The sequence below is a fragment of the Protobothrops mucrosquamatus genome, unplaced genomic scaffold, assembly GCF_001527695.2.
Source record: "Protobothrops mucrosquamatus isolate PMUCROS unplaced genomic scaffold, P.Mucros_1.0 scaffold1014, whole genome shotgun sequence".
Taxonomy (NCBI): domain Eukaryota; kingdom Metazoa; phylum Chordata; class Lepidosauria; order Squamata; family Viperidae; genus Protobothrops; species Protobothrops mucrosquamatus.
Window position 1 is genome coordinate 149,334 of NW_015387250.1, and position 27,771 is coordinate 177,104.

Sequence of the window (27,771 nt, forward strand, 5' to 3'; positions counted from 1 at the left end):
GAATCACATTGACTGGCTGGATTTAACATTGCAAACTAAAACAAACCAGACCACTTTATGAAAACTAGTCATTAAAAATAAACAGAAAAATTGGCATCTGCTTTAGAATAATGAGGAATTATAGTATCATCATATTATATCATATCATAATATGGTTCGGTGCACAGATGTTCAGACTGGATTTGGCATTTTTATCCATCTATTAAGTCCTTCCCAAAGACCTGGGATAGGTAGATATGGATGTTTATTGGTATTAAAGGTTATCATCACAGAATGTCAGCTGTTCTGAGTAAAGCCACCTTTTGCAATTGACTGATGGTGATTTTGTTAATGCCAATGGTGTTCAAGTGGTGCTCCAGTTGTTTTGGGATTCCATCCAAGGTGCCTATTACTATTGCTTTCTATTAGCTTTGCTTTCTTTTGCCACAGTCCTTCTATTTCTATTTGCAGGTCTTTGTATTTTGTTATCATCTCTGGTTCTTTCTCTTCTTTTCTACTCTCTCCAGCTACGGCCACATCCACTATCCAGATTTCTTTGTCTTTCTTATCAAGAGTTGTTTAGTCTGAGATGTTACATGGCAGGAACCTGTCAGTTTGAATTCTAAAGCCCCATAGCTTCTTCATTTTCTATTACTTCATCTATTTTATGGTCCCACCAGTTCTTGTTGCAAGCAAGTGGGTATTTCTTGTAGAATTTATTATATTATTATTATTGGTTCATCAGTCAGATGTTCAGACTGGATTTGGCATTTTTATCCACCTATTGAGTCCTTTCCAAGAATCATTATACACAGTCAGTTCTTGCTTAACAATAATAAAGCATGACACTGTGTGGATGCACTAAATTACAACAGCATTGTGGCACTCCTGGTTGTCATTGTTAGGCAAATCTCATGCAATGGCACCATCCCATGGTCATATGATCACCATATGTGATCTCCAGCCAGCTACCCCATTGACTTTGCTTGTCAAAAGCTGGCCATGAAGATCGCAAATGGCAATCACGTGACTTTGAGATGCTGCAACTTTATAATTGTGAGCTGATTGCTAAGCCCCAGAATCATGATCATGTGATCACAATGACAATGCTGTGACAACCACAACCACTATACAAGGACCAGTTGTAAATCTTCTCCTTCAGTGCCATTGTAACAGCTGCTGAACAAATGGTTGTTAAGGAGGACTGCCAGTATATCCCAAATCTATCAATTGACAGAGGCTTTTATTCCCTGAAGATATCGATAGAGGAGAAAGATCTCTTTTGATCCAACAAATATGTATAAACCTTCACAACTATGAAGCCTAAAAACTTCAGGAACTGCCATGTTACAAAAGTTTGGGATGCAGAAATATGGTCTGAACAGAGGCTGGCCAGGGGTCTTTCTTCCTTCATGCCAACATTCCCAACTAGTACACTTAAGTCTCCCACGAAAGGGCTTTCTAAGGTTGACAGTGCCAACCACCTCTTTGGCAGAAGCCACGTGTCACATGTTAAGTTCCTTGGCTTAGGGGAAAGGTCTCACATTTCTCCCTGCTGCATATTCATGCCAAGAGAAACTGCACCTGTTGAATTTCTGCAACTTGTGCAGTTGGGTTAAAGGCATAAAGCAGTTCTTGGAAAATATAGTCATTTTATATAAGGTATCTATTTGGGAAAACTCCTGTTTTGAAAGACCGTATGTAATTTTGTTAAGACAGAGATAAACTGAGACATTTGTGTTCATACTTGGGACTCACCTAGTTAAACTACAGTAGGGATGATGATGAGGCCAGCAGTTTCTGGGAACAAAGAATTTGCTTTTAAACTTGAATGCTCACAAAGAGAAATGATGGATATCTTATGCCTAATGGAGAGCTGCATGAGAAAGATTTATTATTCCTCTAATATCTTTTTACAAGGAATTTATCCTAGCAGGTGGATTCAGTCCGTTCAGAAGAAGAAAACTATATACTCACAGTAACTGGGATTGACTTGTCTATACTTGCCTGGATAAAACACTTTGGTAAAGCAAAGTGGGCAACTCTGTGGAACTGGTCACCCTAGCATTTCAGCTGAGGACATCAGGATAGAAAACCTCTCCTACTCGATATATATTTATGGCCAATTTTAGAAGAAGAGAAGAAAATTGGAAGGCTTTTTAAAAAAAATTAATTTTTTTGTACCCACCTCCTCTGACTTTTCTAATTATTTTTCTCTTTGGTTTTTAATATTTTGTTCTTTGTCAAAATTCAGTAGTTATACAATTGATATACAATTATGACCAATTATTTCAGGGGTTTTAGTGGGAGCCTTCTAGGTTAGCCCCTATAGCTGAGTTCACATATTAAACAAAACCATACTTAGTTGAGTAAACCACAATCGTCTGGGTTCACGTTTCTTGTCAAGTCATAAATCATGCTTAGAGACTTCAGGGATGGAGCTGACAAAATGCATTAAGCCAAAAACAAACTAAGCACATGACATACTAGCTCTCTATATCAATATGCATAAGATTAGCTTGCATTGCCTGTTATTATATTACACATACAGTATTAGTATATTGTAACATGAGGGTTAATTTGGAAGCTCAGTCGGTGCAAATATTTGCAAGCCATTTTCTGGAAGGTAAAAGTTAATAGCATGACATTAATGTTCTACCACCAGCTTTCTGGCTTCCCATAATATGCATGATGTAATGTGGGATGGAAAACCTCAACATGTTCAAGTAAAATACAGTGACTCTTTCAACATTTGGACCTGGTTCAATACCATACTAAGCTGGAGTACGGCTTACTTGATTTAGGCTTATTGTGGAAGGCCAACCAACAGTGGTTTAATAGTCATGGTTATACAAGCAAAGGCTTAGAGTGATTGCACATCCCACTTCAATGTCACGAAAGTTCAGATAGAACCATAGATAGAAAATTGGATTTATTATAAGGCTGCAGTGCAATCTACATTTAGGAGGTATTTAGTCCTTCAAGCTGCAAAAAAACCTAATTCCTGAGAAGACTTAAATAAATATTTTGTTTATGTATGAGTATACACACACGTGTATGTGTGCGTGCATGTTTGTGTATGCACCTTCAAAACAGTTTTTACTCCTAGTGATTAGAACTCATGGTCTTTCACTTAAGAATTCCTGCACACTTACTCCACTTCTTTGCTTTATTTAAAGAAATAACATTCAGTTGTTCCACTATTAAACAGAATATTATAACTCTGCAGGAAAGACTCTCAAGTCAGACTTTACACCTGGTGACTATATAGTTTTCTTGCCAATAATACAAAAGCAATTTGCCATTATCAGCTGTCTTATGTTATCAGAAGTTGCCTGCCAAAATCTGAATGGCCTCTAGGTGAAAACAAAGAGGAAAAGAAAACTCTTGAGGTTTTGCTGCTATTTAGAGATCACCCAAATTTTCCAGCCTAGATTTGGTAGCCTAGGACTTCCCAGTCTATTCTACAGGGATCTCCTGGAGGTCTTCTGTTTTCATATCAGCCAAAGTCACCCTGAGTTAAATCTGCTTTCATGCCCCCATGTCCTTGTCAGCTAATACAAACACACATCAGTTCTCTTGTGCTCTAAATCAGTGGTCCCACTACCAGGCCATGGCCTATTCCCAACCGGGTCACATGAGTGGTGGGCCAGTGCATGCACACAGCCCCACTTGCATGAGTGGCAGGCACCAGAACTCACAGCCCCACTTGCGCAATCAGAGGCGCTGTTGCCCACAACCTCACTCGTGTCCGCCATTCACACAAATGAAGCTGCCTGCCCATCACACAAAACCATCCCCTCCCCCCCCCGTGTCGGGCCACCAACCCAGAAATGCTGCTCTGCATTGGTGTCCTCTGCATTGATGTTCCAAGCTTTCACTCCAATAGATTTACTAAGGTCTGGAGTGACATCCAGAAAACAAAAATCAGACAATGTGGCAGAATTCCTGGACCTAGATTGTCATACATTACTCATTATCTTCATCATCATCAGAGTTGGAAGGAACTTTGGAGGTCTTCCAGTCCAACCCCCTACTCAATCAGGAGACCTTATCTCAGCACCCACAACTTCTAAAGGCAAACCCTTCCACTGGTTTATTGCTCTCATTGTCAGAAAATTTCTCCTTTGTTCTAGATTGCTTCTCTCCTTGGTTAGTTTCCATCCATTGCTTCTTGTCTTGCCTTCCAGTGCTTTGGAAAATAGGTTGAGCCCCTCTTCCTTGTGGTAGCCCCTTAAATATTGGAACTCTACTACTGTGTTTCCCCAAAAGTAAGCCCTACTCCAAAACCTAGTTTTGGAGTGAGGCGCACACCTAAAAATCAAGCTAGGGTGGGAGTGGGGGTTAGAGCTGCCTCATGTGCCCTGCACCCAGTTACCGTTGCAGCCAGGCCTCCCTTGAATCAACACTTGCCTTGCCTCACCGGGCCACTTCTGCGGCGCCCCCTGGCCTACATTTTGCCATCAGAAGCCTTCCGGAAAGGCCTTTGCAGCTGAGAACCAAGCTACGGATTCAATCCATAACTCGGTTCTCGGCTTCAGAAGCCTTTCTAGAAGGCCTCTGATGGCAAAATGCAGACCAGAGCTCCTTTTTCAGCTCCATAGGCCTTTCCTTTGGCTGTAGAAGTGGGCCAGCTGGGTGGGCCTGTCAGTGCCACTGCCGCAAGGTGAGACCATGGAAAAGACATCCCCCAAAAATATGACCTGGTGCCTCTTTTGGAGGAAAAAAAAAGACCAGGTCTTATTTTCCGGGATCATGTCACCCCTAGTCATTCTTTTCACTAGACTAGTCATATCTAATTCTTGCAATTGTTCCTCATATTCATACTCTGAATGTGAAAGCTAGAAATAGCACATTCAAGGTTTTCCTCTGAAGGAAACCATCCCATCACATAGTAAAGTAGTGGGCCAGGAAAGTGTCTGGAATACAATGTTCCTCACTGATTTGTGGCTTTTGAAACGGAGGGAGTTTGTTGTTAAATATGGGGGAGAATTCAGTCATGGGATTCTGCAGCTGCTACTGTCTGATGCAGTAAGATCCATGAAATGCTGCCATGTGTCATTGCTTGCAATCTGTGAGGATTCTCTGTAAAGCCTCTGACACTATTACAGAGAAGGTTTGGTAAGAAAAGCACTGAAGGTCCTCAGATCCTGGTACACACAGAGTCATTTCAACAATCCTAGACAAGGAACATAGGTGCTAAATTACTAATGTTTATTTCAGAACCTTGGGGACCCTTGTGAGAGAAGGTATATATGTGTGACCATAAATATTATTTTATAAAGGGCACAATTAATAGTTACTTATGTTCAGAGGGGTTATTTCCCAGCATGCTTAAAAAGCTGTGAATGAGTTATATTGAGCCCTGATCTGTCACAGAAGGGCTATAAAGTTTGAGGTCATTCATAGTAAAATAAAGAATGTTGCTTCTAAATGTCAAAATTGTTGAAAAATTATGGTGTGTAATTTCTGGCATAGTTTGCACCTAGCACATTCACAACCAACTCTATATCCACATCAGAGCAAGCATGCATGTCACTCAGTTGAGCTAGCAAAAATACTGATTATTTATTAAACATCAACAAATGTATTAAAAAGTTAACCTGCAAAAATAAGACAAAAGGCAGGCAAAAGTAAAAAAATGTGAACAATAGGCAAGATATAAGAGGAAGAGAGTTTAGTAAGAATAACCTATGTTATCAATATCAATCAGAATTTTTCAGAGCCACTGAAATGGATAATGCACTGGATAATTAGCATGGACACTCCCAAAAGGACTGACCTTGGTTATTCTTTTTATGTATGTAATTAATTAATCATTTTATGTACCTAACAGTAGCAGAATAGAGAAGGGGTTGATCTATTCTCCAAAGCACCTGAGGGCAGGACAAGAAGTAAGGAATGGAAGATGATCAAGCGGTGATCCAGCCTAGAACTAAGGAGAAATTTTCTGACAATGGGCACAATTAATCAGTGGAAGGCTTACCTCTGGAAATTGTGGGTGTTTCAAGAAGAGACTGGACAATTATTTGTCCAGAATGGCATAGGGTCTCCTACTTGAGCAGGAGATTGCACTAGAAGATCTCCAAGGTCCCTTCCAAGTCTATTATTCTGTGTACTGTGTTCTATATTTATATTGTTAACATACTCATGTGCAACAATATTTCAGCAGCTGTCTTCGGAAAGCTCTGGCTCTTCAATTTGATCTTGTAGTACATTTCAGAGAGATGTGGTTATCACTAGAGTAGAGTAATGGCTGGACCAGTTGGCTTCTCCAAGTAGCTTGGCATGGGATCCAAGAGATGCCCACTTTGATTTTATTTTCAGTGTTGCAAAAGATGATAAAAGGAGCCAGAGCTGTTGCCCATCCTCTCCTAAAGTCCACTCCTCTTGGACCACATGTTCGCTTAAGGATCTCACACAGAAGAAGCCCCATAAATGCTATTCAGGGCACCCATCACTCTCACACTGGTAGATGTTGCAGACCACTGAAGGCTCTGACTGCTCTACTGTCTCACCAGAGATGTCCTATTTTCCTCCCACATACTTCAGTACTGGCAGGAAAGCACTTACTGCAATGTCAGCGATGCTTTGCGGGTAAATGGCAGATTCCTGCCTCAACCTGCTACCAAACTAAAGCCCTGGGAACAATGCTGAGGCCCAGTGGGCTGCATCTGCTTTCCTCTGGGTATTTTCGTCTCCAATGAAAGTTGCAGTCTGGGAGCCCTCATAGTTTCTTTAGTGTCACCTACTCCAATTTGGTTTACCTTATGCTGTTATTGGGGGGGGGGGTTTGCCTGGAAGGGACTTGTATAAAGACAGGATTGTTACTGTGGAGAAAGAAAGAGGCGGGAATATTAGGTAAAAAAGGCAGGAATAATCTTGATACATTGCGATCTTCTCTAATTCTTTGTCTTCTAGTCTACTATCCCCTGGTCCTACCACAACATTATCCACACATATATTAAAGCATAAAAAATCATTAAAAAAGAAACTGAACACCTTGATTTTGGTTGCTCAAGAGCAAGTTATTCAAACAAATGTAAGGGCAGAATTGAAAAACCATCAAATGATTCAAAGGGCAGCTTGTGCAAAGGAGCAGAATAAACAGTAGATCGTATACTCATGCAAGAAGATCACACAAACTGGTTATAAACAATGACACAACACATTTGTAAAATGATCTACTGGAATATTTGTAAAAATTATATCTTCTTTATACCTCTTCTTATAATTTTAGAAAGCAAAAGCAACCATGTTGATGGAAAACATTGAAAATCCAAAAACCAATCAATCAGGGATTAGTTTAGTTTAGTTTTAGTTTAGTTTTATTAAATTTATACCCCGCCCTTCTCCCGGAGGACTCAGGGCGGCTTACAGCCAACTTAAAAACAATAATACAATATAATACAAAATTTAAAAGTAATTAAAAATAGATATTCAATAGGCCGCTTATACTAAAAAAATTTTAAAAGCCAATTTAAAATACCCCTAGGCCAGTCCTGCCCGCTGAAATAACCATATAAGCTATACTCTTAGAAGAATATTGAGAAAATCTAGAGTCATGCAAATTGGATTGTATTGGGTACAAAAATTGCACCAAGGAAGACTCTTCCAAAGTTTTCCATGAAGAAGAAACAATGATTGGCCCTCAATTTTTGGAGATGAAAAAAGCCCAACTTTCACATTGACATGGAAGTCTTTTTAACAATTCTAGACCAATTCTGTAACTACCAAACAAGGGAGAAAAGAACTTCTAACTGCCTTAAGTCCACCAATGAAATCTTGAAGGCCCAATATAGTCATATGGGCCAGCTGCCCAACTTCTATTGTCAAAACAGATGGAGAGTGTTTATTGAAGTCTCCTGTGTCTTCTTAAAGTCATGCCTCATCCATTTGGAGGTTCTGGCATGCTAAGGGCTCACTTACAGAGCAGAGAGACCTGTCTGGGACACATTGCAGGATTCTACATGCTGGAATGCAAGTCAGAGTTTTTGGCACAGGAGTGGTATTCATTCTGTTCTCCAATCAAATTTTTCAAAGTGTTATGGTGATGATGGGGGATCATGCTCTTTTGGTCCACTCTTTCCTAATTTGGTTGTGGTGCCTTGAATTCTTAGGAGTGACATTCACAAAAGATCTGAAGGGCACCAAGTTAAGGAAGACTCCCTGTTGTTTCTCAAAGATGAGTCAGCATTCAGGTGATGTTTTCCAAAGCTGCTGGTAAGAACAGAAATGCACCTAATGGCTAATTGTCACCTCTGAGAAATTTCTCACCATTTATTATGATGCAGTGCTGAAGTTGGTCTCCAGCTTCTTATATGTCTGAACAGCCACACATAGTACTAATTGTCATCTGTCTATGGATTATTTTGCTTTCTGCAAAAATGAAGTTTTTATTAGAAATATAATTGCCTTCTGGAGTAAGGGGATAATGTGATACGGCTGGTTAATGACTGGTTCAATTTTGAAACTTTGTATAAATAAGACACTGGAAAATAGCCAATATTGCTTTCATAATTCTGTCTTTTTAGAAGCAGAGCTCAGAACTTACTCATACATTGGCATAAACTTGATAAAATATTTTCTGTTTACTATTAGTGGATTTTCTGAATCTTGGGCATGCCATTTAAATTATGAATAAACGAGTCACTCCATAACAAAACCTTCAATGTCAACTACTATTAACTGGATTTTGAAACAGATCTTGAGAAAGGTAGTCTCCATATTAAAGATCCAGAGATAGAATGGAGTGAACATGCTTACGATAAAGCTAAACTGAGATTGCACTTGTGACCTACTGACCAAATTAAGCTAAAATTCACTATAACCACAGAATAAAGCATGTGGGTGATGACTGGAGCATATTATGGAGGAAAGTGGCTTAAAATGTAAGAGGAATAAATGGTAAAAAGCATGAATTAACTAATGAAATAAAAGAGGGATCAAATTGGTAGGTTGTGTGCCTGCAAAACTCTGAGAAAGGGGAAGAACAAAGACCTCTAGACAAGAATAACTCATTACTTCATGTACAGCCTGTTCCATTGGTTGATAGCTTGTGCAGACAGAAACATCTTTTGATGTCTAGCCTGAACTGCTTTCCTTATACTTTTGGCCCAGTGATCTGGACCTGGTCTCAGCGTAGTAAAGAATAAGACTGCTACTGTGTGAAAACTTTTCAAATATTTGAAGGTTGCTGTCATATCAGCTTTTTTGTAGGCTAAATGTATCCAGGAATTAACCATTCCTTACAGACTTTGGTTTCCAGACCTCTCATTATCTTAGCAGCCATCCTTTGGACATGCTCCAGTCTGCCACTATTCTTTTCCAACTTAGTCATGGTATTCCAAAGGGATTCTAAAGCTGGACAGAGTGGTATAATAATGTCTTGTAATCTGGATACTATGGTCCTGTTAATCCATCCCAAAATGTCATTTGTGATATTAGGAAGGGGTTTGTTTTTTTTGCAGTGATGGCTCATGTTTAACTTGGATTCAACAAGGACATTCATCCCTTCCTTATGTTCTATTGCCATCCTATATTTGTACCTTATGTTTTTTCTACCCAGATGCAAAATTGTACAGCAAAATTTCACATTGTTAAAGTCCATCTTATTCATCTTCTAAAGCATCTAGATTCCATCCTCCCAGTTTTTTGTCCTCTGCAAATTCTAAAGCATCTCTTTGACTCCATCCAAGTAATTGATAAAAATGTTGAACAGCACAGGGCTTATGGTACTCTACATGATACTTCCTTTCAAGCTGATGAGGAGCCATTAATGAGCACTCTTTGGGTGCAGTCATTCAGCCAACTATGAGCTCATCTAACAGTAGTTTTATTTAGCACACACCATTTAATGAGGGAGAATTATTATAAGGCACCCAGTCAAATGCTTTACTCAGATCCAGATAGTCTATGACATCCAAAGGAAATAAACATAGTTTGGCACAACTGGTTTGTGGTAAATGAGGGTTAGCTTCTGTTAATAATAGCATGTTGCTTGATAATCTGCTCAAAGATCTTACCCAGTATTTATATATCCAGGTGTATAGTTTCCTGGGTCATCTTCATTCTCTTTTTTGAATATGAGGATAATATTTTTAAATAGATTTTTTCTTTTTCTTTTCTGCACTTTCTGTTCTTTTTTCCCCTATCTTCTCTTCTTCATTTTGATATTAGTTTGTATTATCTTTTACTGATGTAATAAAAATATTGCAAAAAAATAATTTTGTCTGGATATTGGTCATTGGAAGCCTTGTTTACATTAATAAATCTTGGAAATATCCTTTACCTATGTAATTGTTGATGTCATGCCAATTGAAGAATGATCAGCATTAGCCTGTGTTAATCAGTGATATTTTAAACAATGTATAAATTTTATTGAACCAAAATAGGTACTATTTCTATTGAGCTGGCTAACGAATTCAGTTCTTCTTGTTATGAGTTATGTCTTTAATGCACAACCATTACTTTTTAATTGCTTTCTGTTACCCAATAAACAGAAGGAGTAGCTCTTTTCCCTCCCTGCCAAAGTTTTTACATCTGGTTTTCATACAGCTTAGCCACCCATGGTGTCTTCAGCCAACCCCATGGCTAGCCAGGCTACCAGTTTATTACGTTTACTACTTTTTTCTGACTCTGCCCTTTTAAAGAAGATGAAAGTTCCTAAAACTTCACGTGTATTTGGAATTAGTTTAATGGTTTTTGTTAAAGTGGAAGAAATACATGGGGGACAGAAAGTGGGAATCCAGCTGAGAAATGCATTGCTTGGAGTAGGCACATCTCCCTGTTGGAGATCATTTTAGTTATTATTTTAATAAAAGGCCCCCAATAACAAATCCAGTTTACTAATGACTAATAACATCTCAATTTAAGTCAAGTCTAATTTCAGCTTGTTTTTCTTTATTCAGCCTATCAAATTTAAGCAATGTACAAAGATGCTGATTGCTCCTTGACGTTTGAAGGCAAAGAACTGTAGACAGTTACCTTGCTCCAAAAATTTGTTATGATCTCTCCAAGGGGTTTTATGAACAGCATAAAAAGAAAATGGAAACCCCTGGAACACCATAGGTTAATCCCCTAGGTAGTGGAAAGTGGTACTTTAGCACCACCGTCTGGATCTGCCTCAAAGAAAGGACCAAAACAATTATAGAATAATTCCTCTACAGCCCAATTCTGCTAGATAATCCAGAAGACGACCATACAATAGTCAATGGTACTGAATGATGCCAAGAAATCCAGTAGAAGTGTGGCTATACTGTCCCTGTTCAGTTTAATTCACAGATCATCTACAAAAGGAAGCAAAGCCAAATAGAAATGAGTTTGGATAATCAAAATCATCCAGTTGCACCTGAATTTGTAAGTCCATCACATTCTTGACAACTTATCTGAATGTTTCAGACTTGCTAGTGTATTAAAAAGATCTCTTGGGTTAATGGAAACATATAAACTAAAACATATAAGGAACGGTTGCTGGAATTGGGTATGTCTAGTTTAACGAAGAGAAGGACGAGGGGGGACATGATAGCAGTGTTCCAATATCTCAGGGGCTGCCACAAAGAAGAGGAGTCAAGCTATTTTCCAAAGCACCTGAAGGCAGGACGAGAAGCAATGGGTGGAAACTAATCAAGGAGAGAAGCAACCTAGAACTAAGGAGAAACTTCCTGACAATTAGAACAATTAACCAGTGGAACAACCTGCCTCCAGAAGCGGTGAATGCTCCAACACTGGAGGTTTTTAAAAAGAAACTGGACAGCCATTTGTCTGAAATGGTATAGGGTTTCCTGCCTGAGCAGGGGGTTGGACTAGATGACCTCCAAGGTCCCTTCCAACTTTATCATCATTATTATTATTATTACATTTCTTCAACAGAGAACATGGCTCCTTTAGACCATGGGAACACATCCTCACTCACCCACCTCCCATAACACAGAACTGGAAGCAATATATTATAATTATTATATCTCCACATAGTTATATGCATATCATTGTGAAGGTAAAAAGATAAAATTCATAGAAGGGGTAATTAATAACATTATATTCCTATGAACTGTCCAGTGCTGGAGTCCTGGTTAAGAATACATTACATACGTTACAAAATGAGCCATAGGCTATTCTGTATGTCTCCCTATCACCTAATAATGAAAATATCACACAACATGAAAAAACACACACCAGGTGCAATGGTGATTAAGTACTGTTTATTGCTTTCATTGCTGCAGAGCAGATCTCCAAACAGTCTTCAATCCATGCTTAATTTCATCCATTCCCAATGGATAAAATTTGTGCTCCAGCTGTCCTTTCAGCTTCATCACTTTCAGCTTGCTACTAAATCAATGGGCTGAATAAGCTCTGTGAAAGATAAGAGATAAGAAAGTAGTTAGGAACAATAGTGTCAATCACCCTGGCTATCTCTGTATTCCAAAGATAGCCTGGATTATATCAATATTACTGATAAATAAGATGGAAAACTCCTAGTTCCAACTATTAGGTCCCTGGGTCAGATTATTTTAATTGTGCCACCATCTCAGCAAAAGTATAAATTGCTCAAAAACTGACCAGGATGTGATCTATCCAAGACAAGGGAGTCACAGAGAACTTTCCACCTTCCAATCACCGCTTGGTTCTAAGAGGTTACCAAATCAGCTGTGTGCTCTTCCACATATGTGGATCAAAAAGCTTGTTCAGATACTTCTTTCTTTGTTATGGAGGTTGAGGCATGACAAGCGAATAAAAGGCTGATGCAAAAGTCATGCTCAAAGAAAGCTCACCAATATTCCTTATCAAAGAAGGGTAAGGTATCAACTAGGGTCCTACAATGTTAGGATTCAACCTACCGGTATGTTCTTTGATATTATTAGTGACTTGGATTAAAAGATGGTTGGAATGCTTATCAAACAGAGAAATACAATCCCAGAAAAATGTACTCCTGGAAATATTGATATTCACCAGGTAAGCAAAACATATGTCCAAAATTAAGTAAGTATGGGAGGTGGAGGTGTTATCTGGGTGCATAATCATCAGTCTATGTCTGTTTTGTGCAATGATTACAACAACTCTTGGGTTGTTGATGGCTCTCCAGAGCTCCCTCAAAGCAAAAATGTAGCTTCTCATCATGTTTTGGTAGTAAGCCAAAAAAAATAAAATGCAATTACGTGCTATTAAATAGGTTTAACATGTGGAAGGAGAAGGGGAAAAGTCTTCTCCCCAAAACCATCAATCCCAATGTTTCTATTTGCATTACATCATTTTTTCTTTGTGCACTCACCTTAGTCGATGGCTGCCCAAAAGATTGAAGCTGGCAAGGTCTTGTAGGTCATCCTGGGGAAAGCAATAACAGAATGCAGTCAGAAAAAAAAGCATGGTGGGATTCAAATGTACATCCCAACAATCTCAGGTTTTTATTATTATTATTAAAACCCTAATATATGTAGAAGGCAGAACAAAGAAGAATGTTGTATTGGATGGGAAAGCAAAGGATCAATGGGAAAAAAAGGAAAGCTTTAAAGAAGGGGAAGAACTAAAACATTATCTCATAGTGCAGCCATCTTTCCAGGAAGCTCTCACTTGATTTACTTTAAATAGCTTAATAGCATTGAAGCAACTTTTTATTAGTATTAGTATTATTTTTCCCGTATGCGCTGCTTCAAAGAACAATGTTGTGGACTCATAAAAATCCAAAGGACAAATCAGGAGTCCTCAGCCTCATATATACGCCATGCCCACTGTGCAGTGAGCCACATATAATCTGTAAAATGTCAGCTTCAAAGTTCTGCAGAGATTGGTGTTACCCCTGACCTCTGACCTGACGACTCTAGCTGGGCCTTCATGTTCTTTTGCCCAGCTGTTTTAAATAAACGGGCCCCATTTTTAAAAGTGCTTGTTCTCCAGCGTTTGACACAAATAGCAGTAATAATATTAACTCTTATTGGAGACAGCAGGGGTGGGGGCAACCTCCGCTTTTCAGGAACCCTTTACCAAAAGCCAATCAAAGCCTTGCCTCATGGAGTGAGTGGCGGGTTAATAAATATGTCATTGTGCTAGAAAATATTTGAACAGGGCTGAAGAAAAAGAGCAAGATATACAATAAAAGGAAAACATATTACTGAGGCTTCCTGTCAAAATACACAGGGGAAGTACTTCACTTTGACCATTTTCTTTATAAAGAAGCATGGTAGGCCAAGACAAACAAAGGAGAAGATTCTGGTTTGGCCCACTGCTGAATACTGGAGTTTCTTGAGTATGATGAAGTCAGGCTAAGAGAACAAATCAGGTTTTTCACAGACCTATTAAGTCAAGCCAGCAGATATGTTAGCTCACTCCTGGTCTTGGTTGAAATTGTCCATCTACTTTGTTCCCCTGTTACCTATGTCTGTCTTTATCCAAACAACTTTACATGATCTATCATGAAAGAAAAGAAGATGCACATGTCCAAGACGGTCCCAGGTTGTCCTTGTTGTGAGGTGAAGTGCAGCAGCCACTCTGAGTGAAGAGTGTGGAGAGTGAAAATCGGACTAAGCAAAGACTCAGATTTCAGGGTCCAGAGCAATGCTTATGAAGAAAGTGCACAAGGGGAACAAAGTAGAAGTGCAGTTGCAACGTAAGGGGAAAGAGCCCCTGGAAGACCACTGGCTCTGGGCAGGCTCAGGGAAAGATCAAGGTGCCATCCTTTCCCATTCCCTGAATAAAAACATTCCGGTGGCTAAATCTTTCTATTTTGGGCAGTGATGTATAAGAGCAAGTGTAGGGTAGTGGTCAAGGCACAGGGCTAGAAACCAGGTGAGCTTGTGCTAAAAAGAAGATGGCGATGGCAAACCATTTCTGAAACATTGCCAGAAAAACTGCAGAGACTTATTTAGACCAGGGCTTTTCAACCAGTGGTACGGGTACCACCTGTGGTACATTGGCACCTGGCAGGTGGTACGCGACCATCCTAGAAAAGTGGTAGCGGGGGAGGGGAATGAGAGCGCTGCCTGGTGGGCAGGCAGGTGTCTTGCTCGGCTGTGCCTTGGGGGCACTTTTTTCAGTGCCATTGTAACTTCAAACAGTCACTAAGCGAACTGTTGTAAGTCAAGGACTACCTGTACTTGATCACTGTTTTCCTTTTTTTTTTTTTGGGGTCATCAAGTTTTTGACACCTTGCTAGGCGACTGGTGGTACTCGGATATTGCCATATCCTAAAAGTGGTACAATGGGTGAAAAGGTTGAAAAGCCCTGGTTTAGACAGTCTGCATATATATTTGTGCCTTCAAATCAATTTTATATCAATTTTATATCACTGTCTACCACACCTGGAGGCCTGACTTTAACCAGAACCTCTACAAAACTGATGGGCCAAAAAGTTACATGGCACACAATCAGGAACTTCTGGAGGCTCCCATGTATACATTTAAAAGATTTTTAATTTTTGACCATGGATGAGAATTCTGGAAATCAAAATATTCACAGAAATATACTCAGGTTGAGGAAGGCTGAACCAGAATATCTTTATGATTCCCCTAAAGCAAAAAAAAAAAAAAAGACTACGAATAACATGCTATTTGCATATAAATTAAGTTTGCTAGGTTTTGAGTGGGCAATTCTTCAAAGTCTGATGACAGAATGTTAAAGCGGGTGGAACTGTCATAGCAAATTAATATATAAATTAAGTTTATTTAAATAGTTGCATACATTTACTTTGCTTTTATTTTGAAAAATCAGACTTTTGCTACTTGCCCTTTTGCAAGTGAATTTACATAGTATAATTTTCATAACCTCTTGGTCACCACTAGAAGTCTGAGGCCAGTGGGTTGTGCCCCCCTGGTCTAAGATGTCCATCAGTACAAAGCCATCTCAGTACTGGAATGGATACATCTCAAACTGAGGCTCTCAGGGAATAAATATAAAAATGCTCTTCCTGGATTAAGTGGGATGTTTATCTCAGCATTCAGTTCCCACAATGATCAAGTAGATGTCACTGGGACATGAAGATTGTAACAATTTCCCATTCATGTTCCCCACCAGCCAGTCTTCAGAGAGTGCTTCCAGATGAGGCTTTTATTATGGAAGCAGCATGCCAAAGAAAGTTGTTGGGAACCATATGACCCTCTCTCCCATATTTTATGCATCTTCCCATCATATCATTCACTTTTTCTGTTATTGAAACTCATCTGTGAGGGAGAAAAAAAATGGGGTCTCTGAACTACAAATTTTGGTTGTGAGAAGGATGCAGAGACTTACTCCTCTGATCCCGGCACACTGTAGATCATAAATGAAATGACACTTTATAATTGTTTTAATACCTCCTTTAAAGAATATAGATGTAATTGTTGTAGAGCACATGACAAAGGCCAGATAATGGGCTAGTAGCAGTGGCTTCACAGCTGGTTTCCCACTGTCATTCTGCAGAGGTCAGCATTGTCCATAGCATTTTCCTAGTTGATTCGTGAAACTGTAATAGAAAAGAAGACATTTCAGCAGAAGATTCTCCACATTTCATCCACAGATTCTGAAAACAATTATTTTGACAGAAATGACCTATTATTTGTGTTTTCCTGGTATGTGTCTTGCTTCTAGTCCTCCTAAATTTATCCAACCATATACTTATTGCAATGCCATAACCAGCTAAAACCTTATATTATGTTCTGAATTATTAGATATTATCCTGCATATTTTTATGGGTACACATAAAATAAGAGATTTTGGGGTAAAATGTTCTTGGCTAGATGTGGTCTTCTTATGCTGATTTTCTTACCAGATAGCCAGGGTGTGGGCAAGAATGTCCTCTTTTCATTCTATAATCATCCCTTAGCTGATAACAACCTTGACTTCTCTTCCTACCACTAAATCCTAAGGGAAGACAGGGGAGAAAAGTGACTTTCATAGTACTTTCTTCTTAGTGGTGCTGCTGGAACCACTATAGGGGAGACTTCCTGTGCTTAAGAAATGGTTGAAAATTTCTCCTTCTCTATTCAGAGAAATCATCTATTTAATCTGTGCCCAGAAATTAGACAGAAACTGTTGAAAGGCCACCTGGGTATTTCAAACATCACAACTATATCTATGAGCTTGATCAATTTCCTCTTGTATGGATGTGCACCTTTATGATGAACCTTGTTGTAAGAATTTCCTTTGCTATAGATTTCAAGATTCAACGGCACAGCTAAATGAATGGAAATGGTGTTTTAGCAAACATTAAAAAAGTGTCAGCTAACCAAATCAAAAGGTTTGAATGAACTCCAAATAGATCCAGTTCACACTTTGGTTCCAAGCAACTGTGCCATGGAAGCTGCTAAGTGTGGGATTAACTCACCTTTACCCCAAAGATTGAGCCTAAATTCTAAAAGGTTCCAGAGTAACATATCTTTTTATGTACTCTGTTTCTATGGCTGATTCAGTTTTAAACACACAAACTCACAAAGAAGTGCAAAATGAAGAGAAACAAGATGCTGTCTGCAGTAGATGGCAGCACCTATCCAGCCCTGTCCAAAAGGGTGGCTACTAAAAAATTCCAAGATTAGAGATTAGACTAGGGCAGCCTGGCTGGGGAATTCTAGGAGTTGGTCCACATGTCTTAAAGTTGTCAAGGTTGAAAAACACTGGACTAGGGAGTTGACAACTCATCCCGAAAGAAGGCAATAAGCAAATAACTTCTGCATTTTTGCCAAAGTGAATGATATGGATGTGCATATAGGCACCAGGACACTCAAGAAAGTGTTTACATTTTATAATTATCTCCATTCAAATCTTAAGTTTGTATTCTGTTAAAATTAGTGTTTACAAGAAAGCTCAGGTTCCCACTATAAAGTAGTGCCACTTCAGTATGCTGTGAACAGCCCAGTTGGACGTAACTGTCAGCAGGAATGTTACAGTCTATCTCTAGCCGCTCATAGTGTCCCACAGCAATGCTATATCAGGCAATTAAAAGAGCAAGAGTCTTCTGTGCTCAGCCATCTGACGCAGCCGGCCCATAAGTGGCATCAGCAGTTGCTCTGGTGGGACCCTGTCAGCTGCCTGGATGAAGAAGCCAGAACCCATTTATGAAGCTAGTTCCAAATGCCGCAATTGTTCATATTAGGAGCCTACAAAAAGTCTGGTGAATCAAAACAAAGGTCTTTCAGGGCTAAGCAATCTTCCTCTCCCTCCCCAATATTAACATCCATGTGTTGCTTCCTGGATTCTTTGCCCAATCTACATCACTTTCCTGACAGAAAGACATTCCTGCATCGTCTCCTCCCCCCCTCCCCTCCCCCGTCTTCTCCCTTGCGCATCAAATCACAGAGCAAACACTGCAAAGCGAGATTTCTCTTGCAATCAGCAGAGATCCTTATAGCCTGCCTGCACCCTGGGAGAAGGCCTCTTGTGCTAGCCCTCCAGCACTGTTTGTACTTACAAGTAACCAAGAGTGTCCCTGTGCATGGGAAATTCTGGAAAATATGCAGCTGCAGCAGCAAACGAATCCCCATACTCTGAAACATTCACAATTTCTGACTATCTTTCATGGCAGGCCTATATGCAATGAAATTCAGAAAGGGGGCCAGATATGTTAAATATGTTAAAACTTACATATAGGTAGTCCTCGGCATACAACCACAAGTGAGCCCCAAATTTCTGTTGCTACGTGAGATATTTGTTAAGTGAGCTTTGCCCATTTTATGATCTTTCTTGCCACAGTTGTTAAGTAAATCACTGCATTTGTTAACACAATTTAACACAAGTAAATCTGGCTTCCCCATTGACTTTGCTTGTCAGAAGGTCACAAAAGGGGATCATGTGACCCAGGGACACTGCAAACCGTCATAAATATGAGTCAATTGCCAAGCGTCCGAATTTTGATCATGTGACCATAGGGATGCTGCAACGGTTATAAGTGTGAAAAATAGTCATAAGTCATTTTTTTTCAATGATGTTGTAACTTTGGTCATTAAGCGAATTGTTGTAATTCGAGGACTACCTATAGAATAGGCACATTTGGAATAAAAGTAGTCTTTAGCTCAGGGGTAGTCAACCTTGGCTCTTTTATGACTCGTGGACTTTAAAGAGCCAAGGTTGACTACCCCTGCTTTAGCTGGTATCTTATTATGTGGATCTGAGACGATTTTACATATTTATGTAACGTGCACACATATACACATATCTATTCTTCCCCTTACTTTGGTGATTATGTCTCATTAGCCTTGCTGGCAAATCTATTGTCTCGCTGTTATTCATCTTTTTTCTTTCTTTTTTTGCTATAGCACTTGTAAGTGCTCACCACAAGTTTAAATACTTCTGAGATGACTAATGAAATCCAAAAACCAGACACAAATGCTGGCATTGTGGGATGAATCAGGCTGTTGTGTGTGCAAGTGAAGGAAGGGATCATCCTGCAGGCAGCAAAAATGCTGATGGTGGAAGGAGCAACAGCTGAGTTTAAATGCCTCCTTCCTGACTTTCTGCTTATATTCGGACAAGGGTGAAAACATATGTGGACTATATATAAAATACTCTTGCCCAATGCCATACTTTTAATCTCTTTGTTATTAAATTATGGTTTTAACACAATTTCCATTATTGTCAGCAGGAGAGTGTTTTATTTCAGGAAAAATAGCCTCCTATTGCCCAGGTTCTCAAGATTTGTTGTACAGGATTTGTGGTTTTATCTCATAGTCTTATCAAGTCTTCTCACATTTATTCACAATGTTAATTCAATGTTCCTGCTGATAGATTCATGTAGTTAAGAATCTATGCCTTACCTGTGCTGCAGGGTTTCCTCTTTGGCCAGACAAGGTCAAGAAACAGGAATTGCTTGGAATGTGATTCTACTTCAACTTATACATAACACAAAGTAAGATAAAGTTATTTGGAGTTTCTTTCTCTCACTTTCTACTTTCCCATATATATTTTTTCTGTAATGGCTCAACATTCCCATCTTTCTCTGAGTCACTTCTTCACAATTGTCATAGCACAGTCTTGGCCAGTACTTCCCAGCTATTCTTTGTGCTTCTGTTTCACTGCCTGAAGGCTGAATGTAATGCCAGTTAGAAATAAGATCATAAGAAAGAAACAAGTACATTAGATCATGATGGCCAACCAAAGACCTAAGAAAAGCCCATTTATTTATTTATTTATTTTTGTTTATCTATTTATTTATTGTATTTATTGTATTTGTTTGTTTGTTTGTTTGTTTATCAAATGTATTGGTCATCTTACCATAGGATAACTCTGAGGAGCTTACAGTCATAAAGATATGTCTATACATATACAATTGAAACATAAATAATTAAAATCAAACATTAAAACCTAAGGATACATGGGGAGGGCAGGGGGTGGAGTGGGGGGAGGTGGGATCTGCTGTTATTTGATCAACCATCTGTAGGATATAAGTACAATTGTACCATCTTACTGAGAAGCATAAGCAGTAGCCTGTTACAATCTTGTATGCCCTGATTTCTCTAATCTACTTTTGAACACATTCAGTTTAGTAATCATTATCACATCTTGATTTTGTCAACTTTAGAGACTGACAACTTTTCTAGCTCAGGACTCCTTTGGACTTGCACAATACAGTAATTGTCTAGATATTTTAAAAACTGAATGAGACTACCGTGAGATTTCAGGAAGGTCTCAGGAGATTTTGCTGTTCTGATGCCAGGTCCCACAAGATTACTGAAATCTTGAGAGAACCTAGCCCACGTTGGTTTTGGTGTGCATAATTTTATATTTATTTATTCCCTGCAACTGGTATGTCACTCTAATCCAAATAGAACTTCAAGTGACTTACAGTAATGGTATTAAAATAACATCAGTGACAAAATGGAAACAAAACAATACTACTATGCCCTGAGGAACAGCAACAACACCCAAATACAGAGCAATACAATCCTCCTTTAACATAAATCTACTCTTAAAATAGCAATAGCACTTAGACTTATATACTGCTTCACAGTGCTTTACAACCATCTCTAAGTGGTTTATAGAGTCAGCCTATTGCCCCCAACAGTGTGGGCCCTCATTTTACTGACCTCAGAAGGATGAAAGGCTGAGTGAACCTTGAGCCATTCAGAACTGAACTCCTGGAGTGAGCAGTGAGTTAGCCTGCAGTATTGCATTCTAACCACTGTGCCATTCTGGAATATGGTGGGAACCAGTCTAATCCTTGGAGGAATGTTCTTCCAGAGACATGGAGTCATGCCTGAGAAAGATCCATCATATTCTTTTACTTAACTTTTCTCTAAGCTACAAAGCTAATAAAGGAGAATATTTGTAGGTCATGGTTAAAACTAGAGGTCCTTGGTGCTCTCTGAGCTTAGTTGTTTTCTTGCAGACTTTTCTTAACCCCTATACTAGGACTGATGATGTTGCCTAGTTTGGGTAATGAAACATCTGCAAGAAAATAACTAAGCTCAGAGAACACCATGGACCCCTCAAACAAAAAAGCCATTTGCTGTATCTTGATCAGATCTGTATACTTTTTGAATAATTTGTAACCAGAATTTTGCATAAATCTCTAAGAGTAGGCACACCATAATAGCCCCTCATGACAAGCAGATTTGGCCCAAACTCTATTTGCTTTCTGGAAGCTTCTTAAAAGGGATCTATTGCAAATTGGCATTTGAGGATGACGCCAAATGCTGCCTGGAATGTAGTTTTGTTCATTTTTTTTATTGTAGGTTTATATATTGTAAAGTTTATTGTTGTTATTGTTCTTTATGATGTGAGCCACTGAGACTCTATATGTTTGTGGTGGGATATAAATGATGTATATAAATAAACTATCATATTGGCAGTTTTAGTTCCAGTTTCTTTTGCAATGATGGCATCCATGAGTTTTTAACAACAGTTGTACACTAAATCACCATTTTGACTGAGGCCTCTCTTTTCCTGGTTAGTTACCTCCAACACAGATCCTATCAATTTTTATGTGAATTTAGACTTTTTTTTACACTAAATTGTATCAGGTTAATACTTCTTTTACATTTCTGTCTTAGAAATATTAATGAACAATCACTCAATTTTTGGAGCTCAATTTTTCCAGCCTATCAGCAAACCTTGACGCGAATGATATAGAGCTGGCCACGCCCACCCTGGCCACACCCACTCCATCCACACCCACCCAGTAGGCCGCACCAACCCTGGCCACACCCACCCGGCCCCCTGAGGGCAACCGCAATGCTGATGTGGTCCTCAATGAAATTGAGTTTGACACCCCTGTTCTAAATGCATATTTCCTTTGCCTTTAATAATGCCTTCAATAGGGCTTTCCCTAATTTATCTGAAGGATGTAACTATGTTACTAAGCTGTGAATGAGATTAATTGCATAGTTAATGGCAGTGTAACTATATGTAATAAATAGTAACTATATTAATTCAATAAATGTGCTCTGTGGTTAGCATTTAAATAGCCACAGGGCTCAGTCACATTCAGGACTACAGCTAGAAACAGTAGGTTTAACCATTTCTCCCCATTCTAGTGTTCTAATACCAGATTCTGTTCACTCTGCTATTAGCCCTAGGAGGGAATTTTTTAGGCACCAGCAATGCTAATATCTTTCAGGAAGCAGATGGTTCCACCTGAACTTTCTAACGCTCCTAACAGAGTATAGTAATGGTGTCTCTGCGCTGTTACTTAAACTTCAAAAACAAAAGTTGAGATTATATTTGTGCAATTAATGACATATCTGGTTTGTGCTTCTTCAGGCTCCATTTGGTATTCGTAATTCAATAATAATAATAATAATAATAATAATAATAATAATAATAATAATAATAATAATAATAATAATAATAATAATAATAATAATAGTAGTAGTAGTAGTAGTAGTAGTAGTAGTAGTAGTAGTAATAATAAAGTTGGAAGGGACCTTGCAGGTCATCGAGTCCAACTCCCTGCTCAGGCAGGAACCCTACACCATTTCAGACAAATGGCTGTCCAGTCTCTTCTTAAAATCTTCCAGTGTTGGAGCATTCACTGTTTCTGGAGGCAGGTTATTCCACTGGTTAATTGTTCTGTCAGGAAGTTTCTCCTTAGTTCTAAGTTGCTTCTCTCCTTGATCAGTTTCCATCCGTTGCTTCTTGTCCTGCCTTCAGGCGCCATGGAAAATAGCTTGACTCCCTCTTCTTTGTGGCAGCCCCTGAGATATTGGAACACTGCTATCATGTCCCCCCTCGTCCTTCTCTTTGTTAAACTAGACATACCCAATTCCAGCAACCGTTCCTTATATGTTTTAGCCTCCAGTCCCCTAATCATCTTTGTTGCTCTTCTCTGTACTCTTTCTAGAGTCTCAACATATTTTTTACATTATGGTGAGCAAAACTGAACGCAGTATTCCAAGTATGGCCTTACCAAGGCATTGTAAAGTGGTATTAATACTTCACGTGATCTTGATTCTATCCCTCTGTTAATGCAGCCCAGCACTGTGTTGGCTTTTTTTGGCAGCAAACAGGATTATATAATGATAAAGTCCTTAACACAAACCTACTGCAGGTAAATTTAGAATTATATTGAAGTTTATTTTTGTGGCTGAATACACACCATAACTGAAGAGAGAAGATGGGTCTGGGCATCTTTATGTATTTCATGAAACACCTAGAAAGGTGGGATATAAACTTTATAAAAGTAAACAGTAAAAGAGTAAAAGAGAGAGAGAAAAGCAGCTAAACAGGGAAGTGTAAAGAATGTGAAATTGAGACATGGCAATCAAACCAGTTTGAATTAGGAGGTATGAGTCATAAACTGCAAACTTCTAATCCTAGGCTGGACTCAAGGGACTAAGAAGCCTATTTTTGCAGATGGGTTTAAAGCCTTTTACAAGAGGAGCCTCCTAAATTATAAAACTGCCGGGCACATAAATTGATACGACTGCTAAACCTTTCACTTTCAGACACAATGACTTAATTTCAGATGTTCACCAATGTGTCTGCCGTTACTGTAAGTCAGAGCCAGCAAAAATCCAGCTACTTGAAGCATTCCATTTTAATAATGGACAAAGGGAACATGCCCCAAGCGTGTTTATAAGCCAAAGAAAAAGTCATGTTGACCCCCCACACGCATATTGTATAGGAGGACAGCAGCATCTGCATCACAGCAATGAGATTTAGCTATCGTTTCATCCAATAGCCAACTTGGGATAGTGAGTGCTTTTCAGTTTGGAAGAGAAACCAGAGACTTGAAACTAAGGAGATAATTTCTACACACACACACATGCGAAGGATTCTTCTGTTGAATAATGTTAGTTAGCAGATAAGAAGAAAAAGAAGTAAACAACAAAATAAAAACTGTGACAGCCTGATCAAATTTCTGAGCCGGTAGTTTGGTTTTTTTAAATTGAGAATGTTTTTTTATGTATTTGTTGTTGTTTTTAATTAAGTGCTTCCTTGCCAAGAAAACTGCAGGGCTATCCAAGAATCAGACACAAATATAAACAAAAACAGAGTCACTTTCATCTGAGATGAGCAGCTATGTATACAAATACAAATCAATTAATGAATAAATAATCTGCCAACCACCTAAAGAGAATAGAGCGTTATTTAAAATTTACCAATTTGGGTCCTCTCTTTGTCTATTATTCTCTGCCTGTCTTTGTCTAAGCATTTGCTATTCTAAGGTCACTTCCTTTTGACTCTTTTTCCTGAGTGAAAACACACAGAGTGTTTTTTATTTGATCTTCTTCCTCCTCCTCCTTCACCTCCTTCTCCTCTCCTCCTCTTCACCTATTCAGTTGGTGCTGATTCTTAATGACCACTTAGCTAGATTTTCTCCATAATGATCTGGTAGCCAGATCACGATGACCAGACCCTAATTTGATTTTTCAGTGTCTTCCAACAGTGCACTCATTGCTACTGATCACTATTAATGACTCCATCCTACCTTGCTCCTGGTCATAGTCTTCTTCTCTTTCCCTCAACCTTTTCCAGAAATATAGTCTTCTCTAGAAAGACAGGTCCAAAGTGGGATAATTTGTGTCTCATCATTTGTGCCTCAAGTGAGAATTTTGGGTTGATTTGTTTGATGATCAATTTGTTTTCTTTCTCTATCCATGACCTTTTCAGAAGTCTTCTTAAACACCAAAGTTCAAAGGCATCAACACTCTTCCTATTCTGCTTCTTCAAAGTCCAACTTTCACTTTCATAGAGTGTCACACATAGAATTAGAAAGATACTCACTTTCTTCATAAGAGGAAAGAAAAACAGATTCTTTTATAGTAGCCTATCTCAAAAAAAGTGTAGGTCTATTATCTATGTGTAATTATTTTCCTGATCTGGTCTATGTGTAGGGCTGACATTGTGTGGCTACCCAGATGGGAGCTCCTTAGGAGGAATAAAACAGAGACTGATAAGTTAATATAAACAACAGGTATGGATCCTGATAAGGAAGACAACTAAGGCAATACATAGGAAGAAAAGAAACCATAGTATGAAATCATCAAAGTATAGTAGGTCATCCACAAACACAAAAGCAAGTCAAATGAGACATTTTCTCATAATATGTTAACCTTCCATTGAAGAAAGCCAGTCTAGGAACTGTAATCCCAACACATTTGGAGGACTAGAAATTTGAGGAAGCTAGAAATATGGAATTAAATCTAAAGGTTGGGGGAGTGGGTTGGGCAGGGGCAAGGAACCCAATGCAGTCTTCCTCATTCTAATGTTCTTCTGTTGGATTCAGTTCCCATCATTCCCAGGACTGGAATTGTTAGATTGAAACATCTGGAAAGCACAAGGCTGGGAAAATGAAGTTTCTGTTATTCTTACCTGCATTTCAAGGTCCAGTTCTTGGTAACAAATTGCTTTTGTGGAAGTTAAATCATTCACAATATAAAGGGTATCTCCTTTCTGAACTCAGAGGAGCTGGGTTCAGGTTGTTGCCTGTTACCACTGTGCTCTTCCCCTCCTTTGAGATTGGGAAAGGACCATTAACACCTGTTTTAGGGGTTACTTTCAATTACATTAACCAGAGGGACATTTTACACATGCTGTGTAGGCCCACATGCACGTATGTGGTAGATTTAACACATTTTTCCCAGCTGAAAATTCATAACTGGATCCAGAATATTTGGGGGAGGGAAAAGTTAACATCGCATATCGCATGACCTTTAATTTAGTGTCCTGACATAGTACTGATTGACAACCCTGCCATAGCTTCACTTAAAGCCAGATTCCTGTGATTATTCATGCTGTCTGATCTCATGGGATAAATGTTTCATGAGTGCCCATGGGAATTGACCTAGGGGTGTGCCAATAACATGAATAGAAGTTGGACTGATTAATGACTATGCGTTTTACTAGAAGAACGTCTCTCATATCATAGCTAATGTATGCTGGGATCTCCGGTATTCCTTTGGCTCTGAGCCCCATCCAGACTCTTTTGCAAACTGAAAGGCCAAAATATACCCTGGGCCAAAGGTGGAAAGCTTCTCCAATTGCTGAGAACATGCCAAGGCATGCAATTTGTTTGCGCAGAGTCTCCCCTGAAACTCCATCTGCAGAGTCCTCCCCAAAAATATTAATTATTTTTATTGCCTAGATTTGCTAGCCCCCCCCAGATAATACATTAGAAAGCAAAGAAAAGCCAAATGCATACAGATCAGACCAAAATCCACATAGTAAAACAATAAATTAAAAGTAGCATAATGTAAAACAACAAGCAATAAAAAAATCTAAAAATATCTGAATAAATTTAAAATAGAAATTAGCAGCAGAAATATAGGAGATAAACTCTGAGATTTTTTGCATGATGAAATACACCACTGAAATATAGTTTTCTTACTTTTTCTTCTTGCAAGCATTTAACACGATTAGCATTTCTTATTATGATTATGGTTTGTGAACCACAAATATTTGTACAAAGTTGGAGAATACCTGTTTCAACAGATTAATTGAATAAATACATTGAATTTGTCCACATTGAAAAGAAGAAAAACAGTTATCTGTGTCTAGCTATATGAGTATTAGCACAGCATTGTGCAACCAATTTTCCTACAGTTGTGTAGGCTATCACTCTCCTTAATCTCTACCCAATTCAATTTAATATCAAGAGTGATGTACCCAATTTTTCAGCCACAAGCCAAATGTGAGCCAGTTGTCTGTTGCAAGAATCAAGTAGACTACATCAGCTGCTTTATGCAAAATAACAGTCTGTCCCAAGGACTTTGGGTTTGGGCCCGGATTCTTGGGATACTTTGTTAAGGCTACCAGATATGGACTACAGAAATCCAGAGGAGGAATCGATGAGATACTTTGCAAATCAAGATTTTTGCAGTCCCATTCTGACATGATATGCTTTCTATCTCTGGCTACTTCCTTACTAAAGACCTACAGCATCTTGTTGGCCTCACTCAGCTATCATTGAAGTGATATAAAGCCCATTCTTATTGCTGTTATTTTGGCACAATGAGTCTAGAAACTGCTACAAGGGCAAACTCTCATATCACCTTAACTGCAGTACAAACATACCCCAGTGACCATTTTTATACCATACCCTCACTACATCATTTTGTCTTATTCCCAATCCGCAGCTTAGGCATTAAAAGTTGTTTTTAGCCTTCATTAGTGTTTTCTCTTTTCCTTCAATACAATGTTTGTCATGGACATGATCTAGCTTTATCAACAATGAGGTTTCTGACAGAGTCTGTACTGAGATTTATTCAATTCCTACTGGCCACTGAATATACTACAAGCATAACATTTCCTCTCTGGGAACAGGCCCATGACAGTTTTGGCTTGGACTGCAGGAGAGAATGGACATTGGCTGCTGCAGAGAGCTCCACTGCATGCTTGAATGGAGTTTTTCAAAACATTTCTCAGATCTTACGCAGCCTCCTTGTAAACATGTAT

General features: G+C 38.9%; 1 long non-coding RNA gene across 1 annotated transcript; it reads right to left on the minus strand.

The window, feature by feature from the left end:
• Window positions 1-12,173: 12,173 nt before the first annotated feature.
• LOC107290955 lies at window positions 12,174-25,814 on the minus strand. The gene is made up of 4 exons (XR_001548964.1): window positions 25,690-25,814; window positions 16,260-16,408; window positions 13,247-13,299; window positions 12,174-12,330 (listed from the first exon to the last, which is right to left on the minus strand). It is a non-coding gene; the product is annotated as an uncharacterized LOC107290955 (long non-coding RNA).
• Between the last annotated feature and the right edge of the window lie 1,957 nt (window positions 25,815-27,771).